Source organism: Accipiter gentilis, chromosome 1, assembly GCF_929443795.1.
Source record: "Accipiter gentilis chromosome 1, bAccGen1.1, whole genome shotgun sequence".
Lineage (NCBI taxonomy): Eukaryota > Metazoa > Chordata > Aves > Accipitriformes > Accipitridae > Astur > Astur gentilis.
The window spans coordinates 9697813-9705928 of NC_064880.1; the positions used below are offsets into that span (position 1 = coordinate 9697813).

The 8116-nt window shown below is 45.5% G+C and overlaps 1 long non-coding RNA gene across 1 annotated transcript; it reads left to right on the forward strand.

The window, feature by feature from the left end:
• The first annotated feature begins 2036 nt into the window (after nucleotides 1–2036).
• Nucleotides 2037–7706, forward strand: LOC126043774 (uncharacterized). Its single transcript, XR_007507512.1, has 3 exons — nucleotides 2037–2237; nucleotides 4382–4416; nucleotides 5100–7706. It is a non-coding gene; the product is annotated as an uncharacterized LOC126043774 (long non-coding RNA).
• The last annotated feature ends 410 nt before the right edge of the window (nucleotides 7707–8116 follow it).

Below are 8116 nucleotides of genomic sequence, written 5' to 3' on the forward strand. Positions count from 1 at the left end.
CCTGCTCCCACAGAGGGGAAGGCCAGCACCTCTCCTGGTATGGGTCAGGGACAGCTGAAGCCATTTCTGGGACACGGGCTATTGAATTCAGCCTCAGTGCTAGATTGAAGGTCACCTGAAACAAAATAGGTTCCAATGACAGGGAAGTTCAAAAGTTCAGGAGCATGCCTGACCGTGAAACGTGTTGGAAAATAAAGACCTTAATTACAGTGACCATTTCTGACCCTGCCATTGTTAGTGACTCAGTTGCTAAAATGCCACATTGAGTGGAGGCTGGCGCTGGTGACTGTGCAAGCAGGCTTGGCAGCAGGGCAGTGAGCAGGAGCACTGACAGCCAAGGCTGTAAGGTACATCTCTCCAGTAAAAAGCCCAAGATGCCATGCAGACTTGGATGGGGCCTCAGTCTGACTGTCCATTCAGGTGAGGTCCTCTGGACCACTGTCTTGGATGTATTTCTTACTATTCCAAACCACCATGCAAATTCTGGTGTTTCTTATCTTGTTTTGAATTTGGGATGAAGGGAAAGCATTGCTTGATGCTTGCTTTAAACCTTGAACCAGCAGAGATAATTTTCCAGTGAGGGCTTCAATTCCTGGGTTTTTTTGCATGCAACTCTGTGCAACTGACCTTAAAAAGTGGGGGTGAGTGGAAGAAGATCCAGAACACAAATGAGGTGAACTGACAGCATCCTGCTTGAACAGTGCTCTGAGCATGAGACCAGGTCAAAGAACAGAAGGGTCCACAAAAGACCCCTACGCAAGGAGTGGAGTGCCGGGTAATCTCAACAGAACCTGCAGGTTTCAGCTTGCTCTGCTGGAGCCAGTCTCTACCTGGAAGGTAATGTCTTCTTTCTAGCCTTTCCTGAGGAGTTTAATTTTAAGAAGAATTATATATGCAGATACCCTTCAGTTTGACTTCCAACCATGCTGCCCTGCAGGAACACTCCAGCTGGCCACACAAGTCCCACCAAGACAAGCAGTGGATACCTTAGGGTGGATGCAAGAACAGAACAAAATGATTCTTCAAACTTCCTCAGTGTATTCTCTCAGCGTCTGTAGCTTATGGACTTTTTTAAAAACAGAGGTGTTATTTTTTTCTTTTATTAATCTGTCTGATTGCTTTTTGAACCCATGACAACTTTCAGCAGCAAATGCACCCTGTGGTGATGAATTCTGCAGCTTAATTATATGTTGCACTGGGCCATTCAGACTTACTGATGTGAGTCTCAACTATCACATATGTACACTGGGCTGGGCTGACAAATCTTTAGTGAACCCATCAAAAAATCACAACATCACAGACTAGTTGAAGCTGGAAGGGACCTCTGGAGGTCATTTGCTCCAGCTGCCCCCTGCTAAAGCAGGGCCACCTAGAGCTGGTTGCCCAGGACCACCTCCAGATGACTTTTGGTATCTCCAAGGATGGAGACTTCACATCGTCTCTGGGCAACCTGTGCCAGTGTTCTGTGAAAAGTGCAAAGTCCTTGTCACTGGCAGTGAAAAATCATGTTTAGAAATGTCAAGTATACACACGGATACCATCTGTGTGATGGGGGCATTTAAACTGATGGATCAAGTACAGTGTGTTAGACTGAATGTGTATTATGTAGGTACTTAGAAATGAGGGTAGCCCCAAGTAATATGAAGTCACAGGCACAGCGATCCAATCACAGTCAGCTCCAGAAATCTGTATGTGACATCAGGGTCGGAGCTTCCATCTCACTGCCCAAAGCTGCGAGCTGTGAGTTTTGGGTATCCATTAGCACCAAGGTGATGGGGATAAGTGGAAATAACAGCAGGATAAAAATGTAGCAGAAAGGCATCCCCAGGAGTCCCAGCTCAATGACAGGGAAGTTCAAAAGTTCAGGAGCATGCCTGACAGTGAAACGTGTTGGAAAATAAAGACCTTAATTACAGTGACCATTTCTGACCCTCCCATTGTTAGTGACTCAGTTGCTAAAATGCCACATTGAGTGGAGGCTGGCGCTGGTGACTGTGCAAGCAGGCTTGGCAGCAGGGCAGCGAGCAGGAGCACTGACAGCCAAGGCTGTAAGGTACATCTCTCCAGTAAAAAGCCCCTATTCAGTCATTTTGGGCTGAAAGTCCCCCAGGCCTGCAGATATATCTCTAGAGGAAGAGCATGCAGCAGGGGCTGTGCGTGCAAGTATCTCAGAGTAATGCAGACATAGAAGATTTCCCTGGTAAAGCAGGAGCAGGAATCCACAAGGGAAATTTGAGGTAAGAGCCTGATTTTCAGGTACTTATGCAGACCTTCCGTGATGCCTCTAGCAGTGACTTTAACTTACAGTTTGATTATGTGAGGGCCAGCGAGGCTGGAAATAAGGTATTGTGAAGCTTGACTTTTTTTCTTGCTCATGACTTGGAAGCAAGATCTAAGACTTCTTACACTCACATGGTGAATTATGTGTCCCAGTCAAGGAGAGACACAGAGTTACACTGAGGAGTTAATGGCAGGTTCATCAAATTGAGCATTAGTTGCATGAACCAATTAAAAGGAAAACTTTTTATGAAACTTACCCTCCATGGCTCTATTGCATTTCTGTTCGTGTTATTGTGCTATTAACCATTTATTTCAGGTGCCAGCCCCACTCACTGGTGTGAGTGAACAAGGTCAATCTATTCCTTTTACTCTGTGTAAAAGTAAACCCAAAGAAATAATCTGTGCTAAATACAGTATTTTCCTGAGCTTCACCAATGAACAGAAAATTATTTATGAGAAGTACTGGTCTCTGCACCAACTGAGCAGAGCCAGGACCTTTATACTGTGCCACAAGAAGGACCACAGGGTGGTCTGATGGTTCAGCAGTCTTTCTGCTCACAGAAAGCAGTGGTGCTTCAGTAAGCATTAATTTTGATTACCAGTTTACAAACTACCAAAGGACATGGGCTGAAGTCCAGTGCTGACAAAATCTCTGCTTCTCAGCTATCATAGCTCCATCATGTTCCCCGTGAGACCATTGCTTGCCCCACCTCCTCCATCCTTACTGTCTTCAGTGCTTCTCAGGGGACATAGATGTGTTGGGCAGCTTCAGGCTCTGTATACACATTAAATTATTTGTGAGGTACCTTACACATCCTTACTGAGTACTTTTTAGAGAGTGTGCTTATAAATATATTAACTCCTTACAGCTCTGAGACATCCAACACTGAATTCTTCCTCTTTTCCGTGCTCTTTAGGACTCAGTAAGCCAGGATAAAACTTTATTTCCTTAACAAATAATTACATATGATCTAAGGTAACATGGGTCTTAAATTTGTCTGTCACAAGAAGAAAACCCAGAATTATGTCAACATATTGTCGGCAGTGTGCAATTTATCCAACAAATTAATCTAATTTTGTCTTAGCCTACTGCTTGCCAACATACATTTGGAACTGGTTTCCTATGGGAAATGGCTTGATGAGTTTGTTAGGTGCTTTAGAAGAACAGTTTCCTCTGCCATGTGAGCTGACTCCTGTCTAAATCTTTTCCCTTGACTGAGACAGACTTTACAAGCCATAAGGCACTTCTAAGCTCTGTGATGAATGTTAGTATTCATACAGGACAGGTGTACAACTGGGGTGAGGTGGACTCTATGTAAGAAGCGTGGAAGAGTCTTTAGGATTAAATGAAGATTAAAAAGGGCCTATACAGTAGTAAGTGTATCTCAAACTAAAGCTATTCTTGTGGAAAGACAATATAGACTTATAACGAACCAGAAAGGGGTCAGGAAAAGCAGAGGCACAAGAAAATGCTGGAGACTCTGCGGGTGCACATCAGTGCAGCTCCACTGATGTCATTAGCAGTGCTGTTAAAATTCACACAGGTTTCGAGCTGACCTAAGGGTCTTCAATGACTTACTTGAAAAGTAATTGAGAACACATCAAAATGTTTCCAAACAGCTTCCCTGGGCTGGCTAGGAAGCAAATAGCCTGTACCTGAGCAATCAGCTGGCCCAGGTGGAGCATTTGGGGTAAGCCCAAGGTGTGGATGAATGCAGTTCCTTCCTCAGCACAGAGCTCTTTATTGCTGTATGTAGGAATGATTTTTCTCTTCTTTTCTCTGCTTCTGAGGCCTCTCTGGCAGTAGTGATGGCAGGGTGGTAAGATACACCTCTGTTCTGAATTGCAGGTCATTGTTCTGAGTCTCGTCATCTTTGGTAACTGCCAAATTTTGATCTGTTGGCCATTTTCCTTCCACCCTAAAGAGATTTGCTCTCCCTGCTGCAGCAGCTCACCATGTCAGTTTTTACTCTGGAGGGAACTGTATCTTTTTTTTCCCACTGGTGCTGAATAGAAGGATCAGGATTTTGTGATGGGAACTTGTTTAGACAAACTAATTTACACCCTTTTTTTTTCCTTTGTCTTCCCCTGGCTCTTGCAGGATCATCTTGGCTGGGTCTGCAGTGTTGAGCAAGAGTTAAGTATTTCACAATAAAGAGCATCCGTGTCAGTGGGAAAGGCTGAGGTGGCCTTTATCAGGGTATTCTGACCTGTCCTGAAAATGCAGATCCCAGTTCCCTCAGGCTGAGATGAAAGCACCGATCTCCATGTGACAGGGTAAAGCTGGTGCTTTCCTGTATCGGGGTGAAGCTCAGCATAAAGGCAAATGTCAATGTTAGCTCCCCAGTAAACTAGGTTAGCAGCCAGTGACCAGCTATGGTCAACCATCACTGTATGCCAAAGACAACATTACCTAGCAATGAGAAAATGCATATCTTTGTGCTGAAGCATGAGGGGGACATTCAAGGTGACATTGACTGCACAGGGGTGCAGCCAGAACTAAAATGACTGACAGTCTCTGATTATCTCCTCCAGCTTCCTCAGTGTTCTGCATCCTTTGCACAACTGGTGGAGGATTTAGTAGCAGAAGGTCTGAAGGGATAACTGGGGCTCAGCTGTTTTAATTACTACCGTCCCCTATGAGGGGTGTGTTTGGGGCTTTGGACAGCAGCTTCCTTCTCCTTCACGGAGCACTGTGTACCTTGTTCTGGCTTCTGGGCTTACTCCATAAGCCAGTACTACCACACTGAGGGAGGGAGGGAGGGAAGGATGTCCTTCTAATTCAGTGCTGATCTGATGAAGGTAATTTTCCCTGCCAGGTCCTCATGGACTACCTCTTGCCATTCAGCCACTGAGTCCAACCAGGAATGTCTCTCCTAGTTATGCTCTGCTGTAACGAGGCCTGGCTGTTGGTTGCACATTGGTCTCTGCCCCTCACCATCTGTGGTGTACAGAAGTTTGCTCTCTGGAGAAGACGAGACATAGTTGAAGCCTCTGGGTATGATATTTGGGTGAAATGCAATAGTCTGTACTGGTACAAAGCTGAACTACATTGACTCATTGGTTCCCTCTGGCCCTGAAGCATGTGATGGTCTGAAGGAAGGTAGAAGAGAGCAGGAAACAAACCTGGATCTGGCCAGTAATTTAGCCATATCACTGCTGCTGACCTTTCCTACCATGCAACAGGTCCCTTGTGCTTTCTGTACGAGTAAAACAAAGGCAGAACATGCAGGGTCTTGCAAGAAGGAGAGTCCAAATGCCCAAAGCCGTGTGCTCAAGGGTGCAGATGGAGTGGTCGCGTGGATCCCCATAGCCCCAGTTAGTCATCATGGAATCCCAAGTACAGGTTTTCTCCAGTGATGAACACTGTATGTGCAGCTTGTGGTAAGGGCACATGTAAACCCTAGTGCTAGGTGACTTGGGGTAAGAAGACCAAGCTCTTTGAGGAAGTGAACACTGCAGGTGCTTTGGGAAATGCAATTAAATACCACTAGGACTGTGACTTATGGTGTTTGGCCCCCTGATGATCTGCCACCTTATTATGGAAAAATACGTGTCTTACTCAGGCCTAAACTCTTCCCTTCCTGCAGCCTGGAAAAACAGAGTTTTGGCAGTGTCTCCAAACCTGCCCAAGCCCTCTGTCTCTCTCCCTGCTCTCCAAGTCCTCGTCTCTCATCTTTCCCATCAGATGCTTGCTGTCTGCAGGCAGAGAAAGGCAAATAGGAGTTCAGAAGAAGGAGGATTTATTTTTTCCCTGTAGACCTAGTACTTCACCTTGTGCTGTCAGGTATCTTCAGACTAGACAGCCTGGCCTTTTTCTAACCCCTTGGAAGGCACTGGGCCTGCTCACCTCTCGGCTCTTCACAGAAAACATCTGCAGAAATACATCTATCTTGAGATTTGCATGCAAGCTGGAACAAGCACCCTGTGGTTCAAGAAAGAGGGACAGAGCCCTTTGTGGAGAAAATATCTCAATTCAGCCATGCAAACTAGCCCCAAGGAGCGTCATACCTTTGCAGGAATTTGAAAGAAAGGGTCTGTCCTGCAAGCTAATGCAGAGCCAGGAAGGAGCTCGGCACTGACTGTATGTTGTGAGTGTACCAAAACTCAATGAGAGGTAGTAAGGTAGCGGAAAAGGATTTGATTTAATTTAGTTTTCCAACAAAGGTGATTATTCCCACCTGCATTCTCACATGCACATTTACAAACACCAGGACGCATATGCCCACATGGTCTCAACAAGACCACTTGTGTGCAGCATGGAGGACAAAGGGTGTCAGCTACTGCATCCTTACACTGCCTCCCTGGATGCTCTTTATTGGCAAGGAAAAGGGGGTTTTGGACAGTAGTTTTGACCCAGGAGTCAACATTTATTACAATGTGATCTTTTGCTTTACAATTTTGCTTGCTTCACTCTCTGTAAGTATTAAACGAGATTACTTTCTTTTGCTTCTGTTTCCTTGTTTTGGGCCTCTTGTGGATCTGGTCTCTTTGTTGGGATAACAGGAGGAGAAGTGGCACATACGTTGTGGTGTATGGCTTCCAGAGCTGCCAGAGGACAGGCTTTCTGCTGACAAGTCACCTGAACCATTGGTCTTTGTGCAATCAACACTTTTCTCTTACTGTTGTCAGTCATGTCCTTTCAATCAGCCTGTGCTTACCTGAAGACAACTCATACAATTCTTCTGTGAGCAAAGGCAGGATGGATACTACGGATGGTGGAATTTGGAGGAAAGCCTTTAATTTGAAGAGCAGGCTCTCATTTTCTAGGTTCACATGTGAGTCCACAGCACCACTTCACAGGAGTTCCTGATTGTAGCCCCTGGCTGGCTGGAGCTTGTCTTAAGACTGAGTTTCATGAGATGCCTTCGGTTCTCTGTGACTTCAGTGAGGAACTTTGACAAAGGCTTTTGAAAGACTAAGTAAATTGCATCCTTCACAACTGGTTTGCTGACACACTTAACGCAGGCAGAGAAACACAATTTTCCTTTAAAGAGGACATGCTGAGTTCTCTGTCTTACGTGCCATAACCAGTAATGAAAGTTAAGCACATTCTCTGCACACTTGCAGGCTTGTTTAACCTTTCTTGGTACACTGCCTGCCGTGAGATGCACGAGGGAAGACACCAGATTGCTAATAACCTGAGCAATTCTGCAGGTGAACAGGTAAAAAGGCAGTGAACTGACCTAAACCAAAAAAGTCTGATTCCAAACAAGGAGGAGGAACAGTTTTTAGGGATGAGTAGGGCTATAAATAATGTTTTTTTCTTAGATAGAGATGACATCTACAGTTTGCTCTCCTGGAGTGTTAAAAAGTTAGCTGACCAAATTGCTAATTAAAAGGTACATTGCTTGAAAAACTAACTTTAAACATCTGTTAAATATTGTTTGTAGCTAAATCTTGCACAGTTACGTATAGCTGTATTTACCTTTGTCGTGGTTTCAGCCCGGCCGGTAACAAAGGACCACGCAGCCGCTCGCTCACTCCTCCGCCCCCCTCCGGTGGGATGGGGAGGAGACGGAGGAGAGAAAAGAAAAAGAAACTGGTACCTCGAGGGTTGAGATAAAGGCAGTTTACTGGGACAAACACAAAGAGATTACAACAACAACAACGGCACTAATGAAAAAAAGTATACAAAAAGAGTGATGCGCAGTGCAACTGCTCACCACCCGGGACCCGATGCTCCGCCACTTCCCCCACCGAAAAAATAGAGAGCATCCCCCGGCCCGCTCCCCATTTATATACTGGGCAGGATGTCACATGGTATGGAATAGCTCCTTGGCTAGTTCAGGTCAGCTGCCCCGGCTATGCCCCCACCTCCCAGGTTCCTGTAAAA